Source organism: Chroicocephalus ridibundus, chromosome 1, assembly GCF_963924245.1.
Source record: "Chroicocephalus ridibundus chromosome 1, bChrRid1.1, whole genome shotgun sequence".
In the NCBI taxonomy this organism is placed as follows: Eukaryota; Metazoa; Chordata; class Aves; order Charadriiformes; family Laridae; genus Chroicocephalus; species Chroicocephalus ridibundus.
In genome coordinates, this window is record NC_086284.1 from 88,335,835 (window position 1) to 88,357,571 (window position 21,737).

Here is a 21,737-nt window from a genome sequence, read left to right on the forward strand (position 1 = left end):
TTTTATGACATGATAAATGAATTGCATAAAGCATCTGTGATCAGTGTAAGTCTTAATTAACCTTAACTAATTTGGATCACAGTTAGCCTTTACCCTTCTGCAGAGCAGAGCAGAGACTCGACATTCTGTGATGGGACAGCCCTTATGCTGAGAGTTGCAAAGGCTGTGCTTCCCAGGAGCAAGGCATTGAGATGGCAGCGCCCTGGTTTCAACAAGCCGGCCACTTGTATAGGGCAGGCTTGATTTCCTCCTCCAGTAAGAGTCAAGGACATAGACATCACCTCCAGGACAACCGGGAACTCAGGTGAGACAGAAGGGCATTTCTCCTCCCTCCTGCAGGACACCGTGACTATGATGCCTGTTGCAGTTCGTGGCTGAATACCACAGTCTATTCCTGAGAAAGCGCTTTGCGCATTTGCCAGGCAGATGGTGACTGCTACAGTTAAGAGTGATGATTCCAGTTAGGCTATTTCCACAGATGTTTGTGGGCAATGCGAAATATGTTGTACTTTTCATGAGATTTTTCTATTACCCAGTAAAAACTGCCTTAACTGGGTGCAGGGTGAGAACAGAAATATCTCTTTCAAAGGTTTTAAAGGCTCATCTGCTGTATGGTTCTAGAAGAAACCTATCACTGAGAAATTTCATGTTGGAGCTAGGATGAGGAACATCTGTATTTAGACTCTGTATTTTGAAGTAATTTCTTATGATTTTGTATGAAGTGTTTGCGTTAGTGAAGGGCTGTCCATCACTAACACATTGCTGCACCTTTAACATCCAGGATTTATAGCTTCCTTTGCTACTTTTTATGCCACCAGTGGGACTTCACATATTCTGTGGCATGCCTTCAATTAATTAGTCCTTATCCATCCTATTTGGGGACAGACAGAAGAACTTAATATATTATTACTAACTAATGATCAATTTCTACTTTCTGATGATTAAATTTTCAAAAGTAATTTGAAATATAGATTGTACGTCCTTCACAGGGAGACATCATCAGATGGACTTCATTAATTAATCAGCAACATTCAGTGCATAGCTTGGCTGTGTAGGTGCTAGAGTAAAATAACCGTTATTTGAAGTTGTTTTTCATATTTTTCATTGTTTCATAGGAAAATGGCCCAGGGCATATTTTCTCTGTGATGTTAGCTCCATTTATGTCTCAAATTCCATACAGAAGGAAAATGCCTTAATGTGTGTTTGTACTTCTGTGTTGAACTGTTAATCTGAATGGCCCAAACTGATCTTGCCTCAAGTTAGTACGGCTTTTTAGACTGTGTGGATGTGGACTGTATCCTTGTTGGTGGTGCAAGTCATGTGTTGGTTTCCCGTAATTCCTCCCTTCCCCGTACAACAAGAGAGACAGTCAATTTCTACCAGAATTCATTCTTGGAAAAGAAAAAGTTGTGTCTTATCTTATTGCAGCAAAGTAGGTTGTGTGTTATCACTTTAGAAATGCTTGTGCCCGATGCAGCCACTGGTAGTGCCTTTTATGGGCTCAGCTCTCTGCGTGCTGTCCTGCAGTGCAAAAAAGACAAGCTGACTCTTGCAGTGAGGACCAGCTCCCTACTTTATGCTTCCTCTCATGAGTGAAAAAGTAAGGAACCAAACTAGCTCGCTTGCTTGCTTGCTTCTTTCCTTCCTCCCTTCCTCCCTTCCTCCCTTCCTCCCTTCCTCCCTTCCTTCCCGGCTTCTTTCATCCCTCCCTCCCTCCGTTCCTTCCTTCCTCCCTCCCTCCCACTTTCCCTCCCTTCCTCCCTCCCTTCCTTCCCTTCCTCCTTTCCCTGTGAGGCTGGAGTAGGCATCCGTACTGTGGTCTCTGTGTTTGGAGGAGCCCAGGGCTGCTAGAGCAGAGCTGCCTTGCAGAGGGTGAGGCGTGAAGGCAGCACAGAGTAAGGTCAGACACTTGTGTGTGCAGTCAAAAGAAAGGGCTGAGCTTTACACTATAAAGCATCGTCTCAGATGTTTCATCCCCATGGTCCTTCAGCGTGGAGGACCAGGACCTCAAACTGGCACTGGGATGATGGCTGAAGTTCACACCACGAAAGTCTTTGTTGTTTTGCGAGGGTTCTGTTGCCGCAGAATGGTTCAGGGCCATTTCTAGGGAAGCGGTTAGGTAAAGCTCTCTCCTGCCCCTGAAATTCCACTTGCTGGCGGGGAACCTCTGCACCTGGCCGTGAAATTCGTACTGCTGATTTTTCATCGTGTACTGTTGTTGAAAGTCAGATTGTTAGGGGCAAAAATTAATATGAACAGAAACATACTGACTAAACAAAAAGCTTGGAATTAGAAGATGCGAGTTTTAGCCCTGGCTCTAGAGTACTTATAATCAAATAAATAAGTTACTTTGTGACAGTGATAAAGACAGCCTCATGGAGATGGCAGAGATCACACTGACAGAAAAGACTAGCATCATGCGTAACCCCAAGAGGGAAGAGTGAATGTCATGATGAGATGTGTGCTGCAGAGAACAGTTTTTAAACCCTGGAAACGACTGCTTCTTAAAGCAGTCACTGGAACAACACCAGGAGAAACAAGTCTTGAATTATCCTGATCCAGGACTGAATTCAGAATGTTACTGCTAAATAGCCACAAAACAATAATTATCACAATACACTCAGATTTAGCCCTTTTCCCACAATAACACAGGACTACATAAAGATCAATAAACTACTTTCAAGAGATGAAAAGGAACAGGCAAAAGAAAAAAAATCATATGTGGCATGACATGGAGATTGCCTAAATATAATATATTGGAACCTCAGAATAAATATAGTTCATTAATGGAGAAAGAAAACTTGGAAAATAACTCCAGAGAAGTCTTCAAAATTAAACATCAGAGTAAGGGGGATTACTAGGAGTTAAAAGAACTAAAATGAATATCACATTCAAATGGAAAAAGAACATAAACTAGTTAAATGTAAAATTAATAAGGCAGGAAAAAAAAAGACTTTGGGGAACAATTTTCTAAAGGCATAAAAATTAAAAATATACTTATTTGTCAAACATATTAGGAAGCCTGCCAGAAAGACTGTGGGGCCAATAGATGATCATGGTTTAATAGGGGTTCTCACAGGGCAAAAATGCAGAAAAATTAAACCAATTCTTTTCAGCGAGCGTCATCACCAGGAAGACATTGAAACCAGAGGTCTTTGTGTTACGTGGTTCTTAGTTTAAAACAGACTTTCTCAAACAAAGGTGTCAAAAGAATAAGATTTAGAAGAAATAGATACAGACAAATTACCAGACCCAGGTCCTATTTACTTGGGAGCCCTAAGGGAACATAAATATGCAAATGAAAACTTTCAGCTATGCTATGGGGTCTATTGATAAGATCAGTTGTGGTACTCCATGAGAGTGAAATGGCAAATATAAATTTACCTTTTAAAAAGCATTTAAGTGGAATGTGGAATTCAGAAGGCTTAAGACAATCTATAAATTTATTAGTGTGTGAACTATTAGAAGCCATCCTAGGACTAACAGACAAAAGGGTAAGTACAATATAATGAGGAAGAAACAACACAGCTTTTGAAAGGGGATTAAGTACCTTGCAAATCTATTAGAGTTGTTTGATCATCACTGAATATACAGAAGTGATCCAGTGGATACTCTGACAAAAAGCTTTTGACAAGGTCCTTTGCTGAAGGCTCTTGCAGAAATTAAGCTGTGGTAGGTCCTCTGCATATTAATAACTGTTTAAAAGGTAGGAAATGGAAAATAGGAATAAATGATCAAGGGAGGAAGGCAACAATGGAATTCCTTAGGCATCTGTGCTGATGTCTTTACTGTTAAATATACTAATAAATTATATACATTATATAATTAAAGTGTTTGTGTGTCTGCATGTATAATATACATGTATGTGTACTCGTATCTATATTTTAATCGACAGATGACAACACGACACAAAATTTGTATTCTCTATCTGCATATACAAAGTAAAGCACACAGGAAAACCTATCCTAGCTATACACCCACAGTGAGAAGGTCTAAATCAGCATTACATTACCATGCAAGACAGAGAGCTCCAAATCACTGGAAATTGTTCCGTAAACACATTGGCTTGGTGCTCAAGACTGTTCAAAAAAAGCAGACAGAACATTAGGAACCATTAGGGGGGAAAAAAGGGATGTTTACTGTTCTGACTTTTATGTCACTGTGAATAATCATAGTTCATCTACACCTGAGTACGTTTGTGGAGGGCTGAGCATCACTCCCTGCATTTAAACAAAAGTGTAATGTAATTATAAAAGCATTATATCTCTCTCTCTCGACAGATATGTACTGTATGTGTGATTTATATAAGGTGGAAAGGATGGCTAGGGTACAGAGCAGCTCCTATACAAGGAGACATTAAATAGCCATGTATGCTTCAGGTAGGAAGGGAGAGGGTTGAGAGAACAGAGATGTCATCAGGCAGCAAGTTTCAGACAGGCATTTTTTCATTCAGGGCAGAATTAGCCTTAGAACTCACTGGTATTTGTGGGGGCCAAAAATATGGGTGGGTCCAAATAGCGACTGTGAAACGGGTATATGGAAAAATGTCAATTGGAAGCTGTGGCTACGGCCTCTGGCTGAGAAAAGGCAAAAGCATGGTCCCAGAGCAGTATAATTCCATTGACTAGCACTGCTATGGTCTTGCCCCATCCAAAATCAGGTGTCCATCTGCCCCTGCCACACAACCCTGTTGTGCTGGCATCATCATACACCTGATGCTGTGAGGAGCTGTTTCAGGTCTCTGAAATGAAGGACAATTAATCTCTTAGTTGTAGGGTTACTTTTTTGTCATCTTTGTGCTGGTATATGTCAATGCCAGGACAGAGTGGCAAGCAGGACTACGTTGTTGGGGAGCAGGGTGGTGTTCTGGTTTATATCGTCTTAGTCTGCCGTATAACTGCACCCTGAGCTGGGAGAAGGACGTGGAGGAAGTCACTCTGTCTGTTCTTACACTTCTTGCCTAGGCACTTTGCACAGGCTGTTATCACCAGCAGGCTGGATGGATGGGGTTCAGTTTGGCTTGCTTATGTTCTTATGGCTTGTGTCACGTTTGTTGGTACGTCTCTGTTAGGTTTACCTTCTGAGGAGGCGAGTCAGACTTTTCGCATCTTGGAGAGATAGCTGCAAGGCTTCCTCGAGCACAGGTAAATTAATTCTAGGACAGGCTTTCTTTTTTCAGATAGTACTTTTGCCTCATCTAGGTTAACTGGGGCCAGAAGTGACACAAACCTGAAGGTGCTCTTACGTTCTTGTCTAAATATAAGGCTATACACTGCAGTGTTACCTTTCATGGCCCTGGTTCTATTAAGGGTGAGATAACACGTTTTGGGTCAGATCTGGCTGGTCTTGGCAGTCATGTCTCCAAACTGTTACTTCATATCTTGGATCCTCTCTCCCCTGAGAGCGCCGTTCCTGCTTGCTTTGTCCCTGAGTGGGACACAACAGACCTGCATGAGTCTGCTCAGGAGCAGAACCTATCTTACCTAAACAAAGCTCCAGGCTACAAAGGCATGCGCCAAGCAGGCAATGGTGGATCCAGCCTTACTTATCGCCTCATTTGTGTCCCAAAAGAGCGTAATCTTACAGAGAACACCCAGCAGGTAGATATGATTTGTGGGAGCATTGATGGCTAATTGGTGGCTTATGATAAATGCATTTGGGAAGAAACCACACACTTTACATACAGGTATATCTTCAATTTAAAAAAAAAGGTGTGAATGCATCGAAGAGCTGCTTGTTGCAAACTATTCTCTCATCTCTTGTGAGAGCCAGGAAAATTCAGAAACCCTCTGCAATTTCTAGCTTGCAAAATTAAATAAATAAATAAAAGTGTTAATTGAAAAGACAGTTAACAGTAACTGTCTTGGTATCATTTAAGTATTGTGATCTTCTTAGAAAGGCTGACATCTCTGAGAGGAAATACTGCTGCTTTGCATGAAATATAGTGGTTTAACACCAACATCAGCACTCTATCTGTGTTAGAGCCAAAATATTAATTTCCCAACCTTTGGAATATCACAATCTTGCATCATTATGTAGTATTCAATGCAATAAGGATCAGCTTTTCAATAATAGACAAGTTTTAAACAGACTGAGAGAGGAAACGAGTGTTTGCACAGACCACTAGATTTGTCTGAAACCATGTGCACCTATTTCTGGTCCTTTGTTTCCATAAATAATGGATTGACAGCTTCATGGTTTCCAGAGGATCCATGGTACATATAAATGTCAGACAAATAAATTCCAGCATTCCATTTCTTTTTCATGAGTAGCTCAGTGTAAGGTTTTTATGGTTCTAAATAAAACTCATAATTTAATTTGCCTGGTGCTTTAAATGAGTCTGAGGGTACTGTGACAAAAAAGGGGAAAAAAAGGAAAAAAAAGTTGAGTCTCATAATCCCTCCTGAACAATTACAGTTGCTGCATGTTTAACAGAAGGTTTCCTGAGTAAGACACGTTTATTTGGTGGAAATATTTAGCTGATTTCTATTATTTACTGGATCTTATACCAAGCCCAAGTGACTGCTTTAATACAGGAATGTATTTTTTCTGACTGCTGAGTGTGGAGAGATAAGGACGCTAAGCTTGAATGTTGCTCCCAGAACAGAAGCCAGGTTATAAGGCACGCTAGGAGGAAGGATAAGGCAGGAACCAAGATAACATCATCTTGTCATCGTGCACTAGTAATCTTCGGGAAGTAGTTTTCTCTTTCTGATCTACTCCCCCCAACTGCTTTCCAGTGGAGGTGTGGAGTCCAAGTTGACAGCGAAAGTCTGAATGAAAACAGACGTGTTTTCCTTATCTTTCCTGGAATCCTTTGAAGGGAAATATGGATTTGTGATAGCCCGTGCGCTTGAGGTACTTCTTCATACTTTTTAAATACTAATTTTTAATGATTAAATAAGATGGCTGGCTTTCTATGGAACCTCCTGGCAAGTGGGGAGAGGGACGTGGGAGCCTGTTCAGGGAAGAAGACAGCAGGGCTGGCAGGTCACTGGCCAGGGCCGGGCTCCCTCAGGGAGGCCAACGCAGTGGAGATGTGGAACGAGCAGACAGATCTCAGAAATAACGGAAACTTTCTGCGGACCGAGAGGCTGTGCAGTGGTCGGGGCACCTCAGAGAGTCACTGAGTTTGCTGAAACTTGTCCTATAAACAGAGATACCACGGACAGGGAGAGACTGGATTGTAAACTTTCATTTGCACTCAGAGATAGTGGCTTTAGGGTTTTTTTCTGTTAAAAAAATCACATTTCTGCTCTAACAAAATGCAGCCTTTTTTTTTTTCTTTTTTTTTTTTTCTTCTCCTAGCTGAAAAGTCTTTTCACCCGTTTTGGGGAGCTCACTTTAAGGAGATGATCTACATAGATCCTCCTCAGAGCTCTAGCTGACTTAGAGGTCCTTCACATACTCATCTTGGCATGTTACAAATCGCTGTGCTAGCTGGCATTACTAGTTACATCTCATAGTTAACACACAGGTCTAGTAGTTACAACTGATTAGTGAACACTAGAAAGGAGACATGCAAGGTTATGAAATCCAGTTGCAATCCATGGGTTTGGGTGGTTCCATGCAGTGCAGGATCTGTGAGTGCTTGGAAGAATTGGGCCTGTACAACGCAGAAGAATTGTTTCAAATCCTGTGAGAGAGGCAGGGTTTTAGTAGGGAATCATGATCCTAGGAGTCTCCTTCCTTTTTTGGGAAATGTTTGCTCTGAGCACATCCTTAATGCAGAGAACTCATGGCATGTTCTGCAAATGGCCACAGAGAGAAGGTCTCTTGTTTTCTTCTTTGCCTCTTCATGTACCCAAAAAAGGAAGTTTTGGGACGGAGTAAGGCTAATGGGGAGATATTGCCATGCTTCTTGTAGACCAAGAGTTCAGAAGTGAAGCCCTCTCTGTGAAATTCAGAAAGGACATTTAGAAAAGGAAACTAACCAACTTTTTATGTACACACAGAAATGTTCCACAGAGCAAAACTGGCTATGCACCATCTGCTTTTGATTTTTGGACAAAACTCTCAGTACTGCCTAGCATTCCTAAACCCAGGCCCTCTGAGACTTCACTTATAAAAGCAAATAAAACTAACTTTCAGTGTGAAACATCCTCTCCTTTATAAATTATTTGTAGCCCAACACATTTCCATGAAGACTAAAAATGGGTCTTCTCCCCATGTCTCAAAATGATCTCCAGTGCTACCCACAATAAAGTTTGTGATGACACCATCTTTGGCATTCTGGCATATTGCTCATGTAACAAAGGCACAGCTTATTTCTAGTAAATTTATTATAGAGATTCTTTTATTACTGCTGGCAGCACTTTCATCTGAGTTGTATCAGTGGACAAACATCTACAAGTACCTCTTATGTGGTGAGAGGAACGAGAGCCATCTAACATGTCTGTGAGCCTTAAGACAGACGCGACCAAAGTCGGAAACTGTAGGTTAGAGTTAAAGGAAAATATTGTCTAAGAACTTTCTAAAAGCTGACACCGGTGAACTAGAGTGGTGTTTGCCATCCTGTCTTGTGCAGCGCTGATTGATTCACTAACAGATACTAGACCTGCATGAGTTGCTCGGTGTGGATTAAACACATAAGTTAAAGGAAGTTTTGAATCTGGGGCCTCTTACAATTCTGTCAAGGTTGAGTTGGTGACAGTAATAGCTGGGTGGTTTTGGCATTTTCTGTATCCTCTTTTAAACAATACCTTTATTATAAATATTTTATATAACACATAACATAAAAATAATGGGTACTTTGTCTCCAGTACTTAGCAATGATGGCTCTGCAAGAAAGACAGGTGAATATTTGGCCTCCTGCTAATGAGAAGGTGGCTGCTTTCAGAACATGCCTTGTACTTCCTATCTTTTCTCCCTCTTTTTATTGTATTATCTTATTAATCAGATGCATGTTTTGCATGATTCCCAAAGTCATTACTGATTTGCATTTTGTATTTTCTTTGTCTCTGGAGTTTAGGGTTCTTGGGCTAAAGTTTGATGTACTAAGCATTTGCAGGAATAAACAAAGACAAAAGCAAAACTGATGTAACAGTAGCTGAGTAAAAAAACCCTGCTATCCAGGAGGTAACTCAGAACTTCAATGCATTAAAATTGAGAGCTTTCCAAGTGAGAGGTAGAAACCTAACCCAACTTTGGTGCACAAGTTTATATAAATTAATACAGTATTTTAAAGAAGTGATAACAAGTTTAAGAAAGAGGTTTTGGTAACTCTGGAAATAATTTATATGGGGGTTGTGGAAGAAATGGATATAGAGGTATCACAGGAAGTGTGAGGGTGATAGACCACAATCAAAGCATAAGAAAAAAGTGTATCCAACCAAAAAATACCTAACTATTGTGGAACTCACTATGAATGCTATCAGTATAAGAAATGCCATTTAATACTCTTGGTAAATACTAAACTAACATTGCATTAGGTGCTGACAGAAGAAATGGGTAAAAAAGCGTCTGTTATCTTTTCTGGAGAATCTCCTGCAATGAACTGTTGAAAAATTCTTAAGCATTTGTGGGTTTTTTGCTGTGGAAGTATGTGTCAGCTGAATTTGTGCTAAGACTTGAAGGTTTATGCTGACCCATAAAGCATACTCCGATCAGATTAAAAAGAAAAGTTAAATAGACTTCAATTGTCTAGTGAGGGATGAAGAGGAAAATAGGGTTTTCCCTTTTTCCAGTCTTCTATTCATATTGAAAACTGTCTTCACACGCTAAAGACATTAGTGTGATTGTACCAAAATGTTTACAAAGCCAACTTCTCCCTAGCACCCTGAACTATAACTTACTTATCCCAAAAGGGATAGTGGAAATCTAAAGAATTATGTGATGGCACAGCACAGAAAATGGATGCTGTCTAGACTACGTTGTCCTCAGTTGGAGAAAAGCTAGAGTTGGTGTTTTCCTCTATTATGGCCATGGGAAAGGAAGCAAAACCATCCAGAGATGCTCAGAGGTCTGTAAACAGATGTTTTCAATGGTGGTTCAGGCCTGGACCTTTGGAAAGATACTTGAGCCATAACATGAAGAATCAAGACCAAAGCTGAGAAATGTTGAAAGCTGGACTAATTTTCACCTTCTTGTTGTAATTTCATGGAGACGATGTTTCAGTGACATGTTGAATAATCACCCAAACTCACAGGCTATTGGACAACCTAAAGGAGACCTTAGCGGTCAGGCTACAGAGATTCAAAGGTGCTACATGCATGTTTTACAAACTGTTAGATGACTGTGTGTTAATAAAGCCATCAAAATGCTATTATTATTATTGTTGATGTTATTTGTAGAGACCACATAATGTGCTACTTTGTGTCAGGTAGCTGCTGTTGAATAGCGATTTCAGAAAGATTATGCCCCGAAGGTACATTTAACAGCAATGCAGTGTATTATATCCCCTAAAAATAATACGGGGAAGACCAAAATTAAGGCAAGTAGAGCAGGATGTGATTGCTGTGTAGAAAGCGCTCTGCAGAGCAAGGGCTCACACAATGCCAACCCTTCCCAAGGCAAACTTTATTACTGCAAGTGGTGTCTCTCAGGGAGCAGAGTGGTGAATAGCAGCCGAGGCTGGTGAGGGTGAGATTCTTGCTGGTGCTTTGCAGGATCAAGCCTCAGGCTTGTGGCGGTGTTGTGAGCTGCAGCGTCTCAGATCACTGCTGGGGGCTACTGTCACATTGCTGTACAGGGTGCCGCCGCTGGGCGGGTGGGGTGGAGGGGGTGAAATCCTTCCGTTTAATAAGCGTGTTTGACATCAGCGATTATCAGCTGCCCGCTGTCTGTGAAGCGTTTCCTCTCCGTCGGCAGCTGGGGTGGTGCTTTCCCGGCTTGCTGCAGTGCCATGATTAGATTGCTGTCTCCAGCCCAGCTAGCGCTGAGATGCTGCAGGCTGAATGATAACTATGGCAGACAGAAAGGGTTGTTCCTAAAGTGCTCCCGAGAGTCTTGTTGATTTATTTATTTATTTCCCCCCTCACTGCTCGCTGGTAGGAGGCTTATAACGGGTGCAGCTTCAACAATCACTCTAGGTCAAGCTGCATTAGCCCTAGTGCTAACCTTCTAAAAGATTCAGATTTATTAATTCAATTATGGGAGTTTACAGCCTGCTTAGCTTTGTTGTTGCTGTTATTATTGTTATTTATTCCTGTCTGTGTTTAGCTGCACTCCAACCCATTTCAGGGCAATTAGGGAGTTTGCCTTTGATAATGTTTAGGCTGAACAATATGATAACAGGACTGCAACACAAACCTTTCCTTCTGTCCTTCCCCCACCTGACAGCTGCTGGTGTGAGCCTATAGGCCCTGCATGTTTCGGTATCCTTATTTTTTAGCAGCTTTGGCTGCATTATATAACTTTATTCTTTTTTTTTTTCAAATAATTCTGACACTAAACAGCAAAGAAAGCATTTGTTTTATCTAATTGTTATGTTGATGTTATAAAACAGATCTTGCCAGAAACAAGATAAGAACCTCTACACTTATTCTTTTGAAATACTGTGGTTTGTTTCCCCTTCCAAACTCATAATTTGGTGGCTTAGGACTGACTCATGATTTTCATACGCTTGGGACTGGCAAGAGAGACTATGTCTGTACAAAGGGCAGAGAAACAGATAATCAGATTTGCGATGTGTGCAGAAAAAGTCTGTAACATTTAAGATCTTTAGCAAAATACCCCAGGAGTCCAAGCAAGTTACAGTAAGCAAATTATCGTGGAACAAATTATCTGATATCTAATTGAATTTCCTGCCATGGCTCCCATCAATCTTGTCTGCTGAAGACTACCTGTAGTGTGTTCTGCACTCGATAACAATTACAGCTGGGGATTAATTGTCAGACATAAAGCAGCTGAAAGAGTATATATGGAGGCGTATTATAGACAATATTGCTAAGTTTTTCTTGTTGCGGGTCTGAATGTTACCAAACAGTCATGTAAACTATTAGTGTTCAAGTCAGAGAACATTTTTAATCTGTCAGGAAAGCCACATTAAGGAAATTTAGGTAATGACGGCCTACTGTTAGGGGAAGGAAACAGTTGGGTTTTTTTCAGTTTTTCATATATTTATATGGCACAAACCTTTTCCTCCCCTTGGCCCCCCTTTCCATTATGAGTATTTCTAAATTGCCACTCTGATGTTTTCTAACTCACTGAGATCTGTTCTTGATGACGTCTCCTGCCTTCTTGGTCAAAATACTCTATAGCTACCTAATGAAATTCACTGTGTACTCAGTTCCAACTTTGTGTGAGTTAGTTCAGAGAAAACTAGGACTGCACCTAAATTTCTCTCCCAAATTAGAAACAGTGGGTTGAAATTGAAAGGTTGGAGGTACATTGTCCTTCCCTTTTGCAATTTTTCATCCTTTTTTTATTTTGAATAAGAGGATAACAACAAATCCAAAGAACAAACTGGCTAAACCTTTTCTGTGTTCCCTTCCATATTCATCTATAACCCCGTGAATTATGAACCATCTGATGAGAGATTATTTTCTTCTGAGATCTCCTTGGTGGAATCACGCAACTTGGATACATCAGACCAATATGCTGACTAACACGAGACAAGACTTAGTAGGATGGACAATCACATACTAATGTGCCTGAACAACTCTGAGATAGAAGGTGATTCACCTATTGCAATTCTGGAGAGCTGGCAGCTAGGATATAACCATCTGCTTCTTTTTGCATAGAGAAGCACAAAAGTTCAGAGGATTTCTTGGGCAAAGCTTTTCTTTAGTCTTATGGAACTAAACACTTAATGGATGAAACACAGTGGAGAGAAAGGCAATTTAGGATAGGCGAAATACCACATACCATTTTTCTGAAAAGATGTGTAGAGTTCATAGAAGAATTGTACTCATTTTTAGCTGTTTTGGTAAATAAAACATGAGAGAATGGAAAGAAAGACAGTTTGGAGTGTTTCACTAAATAAGCAGCGAAAAGTTTATGGGAGTATATAGTCATAAGTTGCATCCTCTCTTCAACCCGGGTTTCCCTAGTTCTCTATGGTAATGTGAAGGTGGCAGTATTGTTGACACAGGCATTTGGTAGTTTTGAGCAGCTACACACCAAAGAGCCTCAAGTAAAATTAACATCACTGTTTAAGTGCTTCATCTCCCTTGAGAAATCAACTCCATTTACAGAAAAGCAGAGTCCTTTCCCTTTGGTACGGTTGTAATGCAGGGGCTGGTGGAGTTCCATGGTTTCACCCTACAGATTCTGTTGTTAATATTTATTTAGATTTACTTTCGATTGAATAGTTGTTCAGCAATAGCTCTCTGAAGCAGAATGAAAACAATCTTCTCACAGTTCTCAGAGAGCACTGTTTTTACATATGGCAATCAGCTTGCACCAATTATTTGAAAATGTCCCTATTTTCAGAACCAGTATGGTTCAAACAGTGTGATTACCACGACCGTCAGCACTGCTAACAAGCAATGACTCCAGCATCTCCAGCATACCAGTCCTTGCACTGTAAGTTGTAGATCAAGTTTAGCTAAGGTTCATCTGATACAATATATTACAAGTCCAAGAGAGTACACTTTCAAATGCAGTCTTGTGTTTCATTTACAATCAGCTCCCAGACCTCAGGAGATTCAACTGCACGTCAGTTACCTCTGCTGGATCTCCATTGCAGGTTTGTTGTTTTTTTATCTTGAAGCACAATTTAGGTGAAACGTCTTAGGTAAAACACCTTAAAAAAAATTTAAAAAATTGTTCCTGAACAGCTGTTAGAAACAAAGAGTGAGTTTGGGAACTAGTACCAGTTGCATAAGATATCTCTTCAACAAAAGATAAGTCATTATCTTCCTAGTAAATCAAAATTCAGTATTATTCCTTGCAAGACATTATTTCCTTAAGATGTTTCTTCATTTTTAAGGCTGACATATCTTGACATGATGGCAGCTGATGATAGGATTAAGAAGGACTAGTCAAGACAGCCTAACATTTGAATAAAGCTTTGACAGGGAGCCTGTCCCCCCTGCATGCTGATATTGCACAAGCCATGTTCTTGCATATTATGTTACGAAATAGCATTTTTATTACATTTCTGATAAATATAACAATAAAAGACAGGCTAGGTATTATTTAGTGCTTCTTCTTAGCAGCTGCTCTTCACGGGGTTTCAGCTGAAACATGTTCATCCTGCTGGTAGGGAAGCAGGCCCTGTTTCTGCATGGGGGAGATCACAGTTTCAGCCTGCTGCCTTCCAGAAATAGCAGGGAAATTCGTCAAGGTTTTCTGTACATTCTCTCCTTTTCTCCTACAGACAAACCCATGCAGTCTTCTAAGGGTAGTGAGAGATGCCAAAATGAACAGGGTGACGTAATGGTCTGTGATGCTGGGGTGAGGTGGGACTGACTTCCCATCTCCTTACGGCAGCACGCCGTCTGCTTCTGACATGGTAGACCTGTAAACCGAGCCCAGTCACCATCGTATGGTCAAACACCACACCATCTGTAGGGTATCTGGTGACACACAGGCGGCCAGTTGTAAAGGATATCAAGATCTCTGCTGTCTTACAGGAGAAATGACCGAAAATAGAGTATGTTTGTTCCTAGGTAAGTATGTTTGTTCCTAGGTACACGGCACAGGGGACAATGAACGGAGACGGTGAAGGCTCTGAAAATATGAAGATTATATCTCCTATTGGAAAATATCTCCTCACAGGACTATTTGGAATTCCACCTGTGGGAGATATAGTTTCAAGCATGAAACTACCTGTGTGCAGAAAATTAAGTCTATGTCAAAGATAAGCTAGGAAATATTATGCTCGTGTGTGTAGTACAGGATGATATTTTCTGTGGGTTTACTTTCAAGGGTATTTTACTGCAAAATAAAATGCGGGTTTGTTTTTGTTGGGGTTTTTTTCCCTTTTTTTTTTTTAAATTGGGATTAGTTAAATGATGAGGCAATGATGTATTAACAGTATCAGACTGGCTTACTTATCTTAATTTCTGCTGAGATCTAATTACACACTCCCCTGTTGGACTTTGCTTGAGTGAAGAATTTCCTTGTGTGCTGTTATGTACAGGGAGTTGTGGTTAAGTGTCAAGTAGAACCTAAATCAAAGTAATAATCAGGCTTTTTTCTACCTAGTTCTCTGGGTTAGGAAGAGACTCTGATTTCAGTAAATGTAAGAGGCTAAACCTTGGGGACCTTGTGTGGTCTTCCTCAAAATCTCATGTGGAATGCATTCCTCTGCTCCATGTGTATGTCAAAATGTGTGGGGACAGGTAGCATTGCCCAGCACGGTGGCTCCTCAATAAGTACTGTGCAAGGTAGTGAATTTGAACAGGGTGGGCTTGCACTGACTGAAGGTCAAGTGAGGTTAGGAACAAGCAAGCCCTAGTTTTCTTGCTGCCCCTAAACTCATGGACTTCATTAACACAATGCAATCAGGGTGAGGGGCCTTCTCTTCTAGGAACCTCAATTTAAGTGGGAGCATCACATAGAGGTGTTACTGGACTTGAAGCAAGAGGTAGTTTGAATGTCCGAGAGCTTCAGGAATATCTGAAGTTAATGTCAGGCTGGCCACTTACCTGAGAGGCCAGTGTTTCTCCTCCCTAAGCATTATCACAGGCAGTTAAAACAGAACTCCACAGTATATCATTGTAAGGGGGGAGTAAGGGAGACGGATCCTCAGCTGTTATCCAACCTGTGGTGAGGTGAGAATCCTATGTACGACATAAGCAAGGTCTGAGGTATGAAGATGTGAAGTGCTCAGGACACTGCCCCAAATATTTTACTGCAACATCTGAGCATTTGCATTGCTTTCTAAAATGCCTTTGTGTATTTTTTCGAAGTTATCATTAGAAGATGCAAATTTTATATAGATTTAACTATAAAGCATATTGTCATTTATTATTTGAATTATCATAATAGCAGATGTTTTCCATGCTGTGGTGGCAGTGCAGATTTTATGTCCTTAACACATACCAAGGTGGCCATAAATATTTGTACAGCTATACTGTTGTTCCTATGCAGCTGAGGAATCCAAAGACTAAATTTATTCTTCATTATCAATGGAGACTGTATTTGTAATAGTTCACAGCTAAATTTGTGGGCCAAACAGTAGCCGTATGCAGCGCTGGGTTGTTTGCTGGGTTGTGGATTACTTTAGAAACAATTTATGAAAGACAGATGATTTATCCAACAGCGGATGACAAGTGCAGACTTACCAGCTTACTTCTAAAATATTTATCAAATATACCTGTGGTGAAGGTATGTTCTCAAAGAACCAACTCCTTCTGTAATTATAGGATTTACGCTTCTATTTGCAGCTTGGTATTTTGGCTCTGCTAAATTTGCCCATGGTTTAATGTTGCCACCATTCACCATAATATCTGAGCAATTTTCAGACAATAAAAGACAATGATAAATTCCTGAAAACGGGAACATTTGTAGGTTGTTGCATTACAAATAGGAACTTGCTTTACTTTAAATTACTCCTCAGTAGCCTTTTAGATGAAATTCCTAAATCCTCAAGGATCCACGTGCTGAAGGCTCAGAGCCGTTGACTAGGAGGGCTGGTTAGAGTTCCTGTCCCTGTTTGACTCAAGAAGTTTGTTTTTCCTTTGCTGGTAGGGGTTAAACATTTGCAAAATGAAATGATGTAGATGTCATTTGAGATATGTTTAAAAGATTTTCCAGTAAAAAGATTATGAGTGAGCTTACTGATGGTAAGACTCTAGGTTTGTCTAACTTCTCTGGAAGTTCTGTTTGCAAACAGCTGTAAAGTTTAGTCCTGACCTCTCAATGCTTTCATTTTAGGTTCAGCATGAACCCTGACAAGCCTAAGTGATTTGAGGTTTGCAGCTGCAACAGTGCACCAAAAAAACCCCCTAACTGAACTTCGTGAGAATGTTATCCTGCAACAAATCACACACAGAATGATGAGATATATGTAAGTAACCAAGACACCAATAAAAAAAAAAAATTACTGCTGCCAGAATATTGTTTTCAAATGTTTGTGTGCAAGCTGGGAGGCAAAGAAACAGGTCTCAAATGACAAGAGTTTTTTTCCTACCACTATTCTGGAATAGAAAATAACGAAAACTAAACAAAAAACCAAACCCCCTGTATTGAATAAGACTAAAGTTGCTGTCAAAGAAGTGCTATTCAGAAATCAGAAAGGAAAGAAAATCCATCTGGAAGAGCTGTGCTGTAAAAGACGTGTTTGTAAGCAGAATTTTCAGGGTAAGTTCATACTTGTGTGTGTTTTTAAGGTAGAATATAGAACAGAAATATGCAGCACCAGGAAGCTATAATGCTTTCTTACCCATATTGTAGTTGTGTTAAAAGTCTGAGTCAGAAGTTGTTGCAAACCTGAAAGTTAAGGCTACTTCCTGTCCTGAAGAAATTTGGCAGGTTAGAAATTATTTTAAGATTAGATAAAAGACATGGTCTTTTATTGAATGTTTCCAGCTTCAGGAGAATATTTTGAATGCTTTTTAGGTATATTAAGACCAACACAACTAAAAGTACAGGAAAGTATGGGATGTCTTTGCTTTCCCGTTACATCTGGGGTTATATCTGCACAGTGTCTCAGGTATAACTGTGCATTGTGTAAACTGCATTTCTTAAAAGTACGTCAGCGAGTCAGTATTGAACTGCTTCCCATTGACCACAAAATCCACTAAGTTTCATCTAGCTAAGAAAGGATGTCTGCTTCCTTGACAAAGACATTTCTTGTTTGCATGAGGCATCGCTTTTAGCCTCTTAATCTTTAGGTGACTCTAGGGAGGCAAAGTGGTGTTCTGCGTCAATAACCCTTCACATTAAATATCTATGAAGAGTGGTTCTCTGTACCTGAGGTGTTTGTTCCTGCTACAAATACTCTTTAGCTTTTCTGTCCTTGACTCAAATCTCAAGGTCCTTCAGTTGGCCCTCTGCTCATCTTTGCCCAGATGTAGATGTTACGGTTAACATTTCCAAAATTATGGTTCTGTAATAGGGCTTTCATGGAGGTGTGTGTGGGGATGGTGCTTGACTTCATGTTGCCCTCTGACAGTAAGCTCAGGTTTGGTGGATGTGCGATCGAGCCATGCTATAAATGAAAGTGCCGAACTCCTGCATGGGGTTTTTCAAGAGGCATGCTGTGCTACTTAGCAGTGCGAAGTGGAGGCACAACCGTGACCCACCACCCGCACCTGGGGAACAAGGTGGTAAATGGGGGCTGCTCAAAGAGCAGTAAGGTCAGGTGGAGTGTAGAAGGGTTGCTAGAGAACCAAGAAAATCCGTGATGATTCTAAAGTTTCCCCTATTGCTCTTGGTGCTTATGGCATGCTTATGGTTCCCCTCGGGGTACTTCAGAGGCTAGACAGCAGGGGAAATAAAGGAGATCAATCACCAAGTTACTTTGGAACTCACTACACCGGGTCAGCATATGCAAAGGCCATATGTCTGAAGGAGTTTCTGAAGGCCTTCTGCAGTTCTAGGAAGAAGCCAGATGCTTTCCCATATCTGTACAAAAGCTACCGTGATATATCTTCCTTTCTTAAGATAGCTACATTCTAGTTACCTTCCATTTTAAGAGAACTTGCCTCCACAGTTTTATTCTGGTCTGTTCATATGATAGCTTATGTGAATGACGCTTTCTTCCCATCTCCCTGCCATGATGCCATCACTTTTCTCATTCTCTCTCTTTGTGTCTTGAAAGAGTATTGGTCTTCAATTCTCTGCCTGTAAAAACCAACTTTATTTGATTTTTGTCTCCAGGGTCTAACAAAGAAGTACTAGTACTACCACAGCAAATGCAGATTATTATTAGCTATAATAACAACATCTAGGTGTTCACATCCATTAAGTGCTACAAGAATAAAATAAAGGCAAAAAATTGTTTTAATGCATTAAAAAAACCAGTGTACAATAATATTTGTTCCTTTTGCTTACTACACTTTTGATGCTATCCACATTCATGGAAAGGCACTGTCTTGGATCCATTAGATCATGAGCAAAATTTCTGGTTAATTGAGGAGATCTAAGTTTTCACTTATCACTCATCCCAAACAGTCAAAAAAGGAAATGTAGTGGAAGTGGGAGAAACAGGATTAAAATACATACATATTTTCATTTAAGCTTGTAATCAAATGCAAGGTTTTGGTCATGAGTGTTTGGATTGGAATACCAATGAAAGGAGCACTTTTGCTTTAGATCCTTTACTGGACATTGATGCTTGTTAACTAAAAGTCCAACATGGGGAATGTGTTACAAAAGAAGCCTATTCAAATAAATCATCTACAATGGCATACTTCACAATAGGTACTAACAGATAGTATAATGTCACGTGTTCAGGAATGTGCAAAGTTATTAGAACAATAGAAGGAAAACATTCAAGGGAATGATGTACAGTCTGTGGACGAGAGATAAAAATAGAACAGCCTTTAACTGGATGTACTTCTTATACATTCCAGTGATGATAATACCTTCATTTAATAGTCAGATGATCTACAATGCTGTACATCTTTAATTTATTACTTACGCATTCCTCAATGCCTTGTTACTTACTCCATTATAAATAATTAGACAAGCAACACTAATGAAGAGTTAAGTAAATTGATTATGCATAGAAATATTTCATTTTGTTGGATGAAAAATGATTCACAAGCAAAAGAGTGATGAACTGGTTGGCTGTGAGCTTCATGGTCCTAGTCATATCGCCCCTAAAACTGTTGAAGAGCACCCCTTGTGGAAAAAAGTTCTTCTACTTCTGTGTCTGAGCCTGCTATATCATCTGGGATTTAGATGCTATTTCTCCCACTTTTTTGGCATGGGAATTGTTTACAGTGATTCACATGAATGTGAAGTTATTTGGAAGCTTTAATTTTATTTGAGGTTTTTTCTTACACAAGTGAATGAAAAGTGTTTTTTTTTTTCTTTGAAGGCTGGTGCAAATATCTTGTGTAATTCCAGTCAGTGTAGCTTCCTTACTAAGCATCGAAGTATTCTTTTGCAGAGACATTTGAGGAGGAAAAGGTAGTATTTATTTAAGTTTGCACGGGTTGTTCTAGAACTACAGTTTAGATGCCATCCAGTGTACCTATTAAAGAAAACAGTTCATGCTATTTTACACTCATGCAAGTCCACAGAATCCATCTGTACACTACCCTGAGAAGATCATTTCAGCTGAAGAAGAATACGAAGACTTTCTGAGTCAGACTTCGGGAATAGTGCAAGGCACACATAGAGAATGGCTTAAGTGGCAAAACATATACATTTATTTAACCATTTCATTAGGGAGACACCTAAAAAGTTTCATAAATGCACGCGCACACACACAAAGGCATTTCTGTCGTATTTATATTGCATACTGTCATGAAAAGAAATAATTTGTGTGTCCTTATTCTTTCCTAGGGCTGTGTCCTTGAATCTTTGTTGTACATCAGCTTCTCTCCACGCAAACCCACCACAAAGAAAGGTGCTGAGACAACACCACTAACTTCCCTTACCAGCATTCCACTTGGGTTGCAAAGCACTGTGACGTTTGAGACCGTGTGATGCTGGGTGAGGTACAGGCACATAAAAAATAACAGTCTTGCATTCTAATTAGCAGAAGCTATGAGTGGTGAGGATGACAAGAAAAGGATGAAAGAGCAACACATGTAAAGGATGATGTAGTGAGCAACTGAGTGGTTCCAAATAATTTCCTGGGCTGTGGGAAGTTTTGCAGTTGACTGCTGTTTGATTGATACTAATAAGTATTACAGCAAAACAACCTGAAGAAACAATCCTAGAACAAATTGAAGAAAGAAGAGCTAATAGGTAGAGGACAATTATCCACGATATGCAAAGGAATATTTTATTATGCTACTATCTCCTTGAAAATTGATTGTGCTAAATAAGTTATTGGTTGAAAAATAATGACAGATAGCAATGAATGCTCATACTAAGTACACGCAGGATGGAAGCAGGCCTTAGCAGTTTTGTGTGTCGAGCCTTCGGATCTTCCATGTGACTTGCCAGGAGAGACCCCTAAGAAAATAGTTACTGCTCATGGTAAGGTAGTTGGGGAGCATCAACCAATATGGGAAAATCTCTCACTAGTTAAGCAAATTATAGACAATGCTGCTCCAGTATCTTCTATTCTTTCAAGCTGAGGACTTCACAGCACAGGCAATAACAGATGTTCTTGATCTGTAATTTGACAGTCAACATCACAAGACTACACATCACTTCCACACCAATCCATCTGTTGAGATAAGAATTTGTGCTTCCCGTGGTGCACTGCCTCTGCCATAAGTGACTTCAGGAAATTTCAAACTTCATTTTGAGCCAGACTCAAATCAAAGGGTGGATCAGACCTCCCTGGAGGAGGACTGAAAAGAAGATCCTGTGCTTAACTTTCTTGTGTAATTTTAAGGTTGCTTACCTGCCACCAAAGACTGTACACATCAATAAGTATTTTTGGTCTTAAAGGATGATATGATTCTTGTGTCCAGTCCTCCTGGAAGCAAGAAGAGGCCAACAAATATATAAGAAATATAGAGACCTCCATGCTAAGTAATCTACAGAATGAATAGGACTGACAATGAGGCAACAGAAGTTGCCTTAAGGATGCTGGCAATGCCTAGGGAAGGAATCTGGAGCCTCACTTATGGCATGAGCCTTGTCCATCAAGAGCTTTTTGGAACAGATCCAACCTGGAAGAAAGGTGATTACCATGAAGAAAAGATTCTCCCAGACCGATCCAAAATCAGGCAAGACTGTCATTTTGAGCTTTCTCACAGACAGGAATTATTATA

At 40.1% G+C, this 21,737-nt stretch overlaps 1 long non-coding RNA gene across 1 annotated transcript; it reads left to right on the forward strand.

Annotated features, from left to right (window-relative positions):
- The first annotated feature begins 1,487 nt into the window (after positions 1-1,487).
- Positions 1,488-21,282, forward strand: LOC134523573 (uncharacterized). The gene is made up of 3 exons (XR_010073355.1): positions 1,488-1,600; positions 16,768-16,900; positions 20,350-21,282. It is a non-coding gene; the product is annotated as an uncharacterized LOC134523573 (long non-coding RNA).
- Positions 21,283-21,737: the final 455 nt, after the last annotated feature.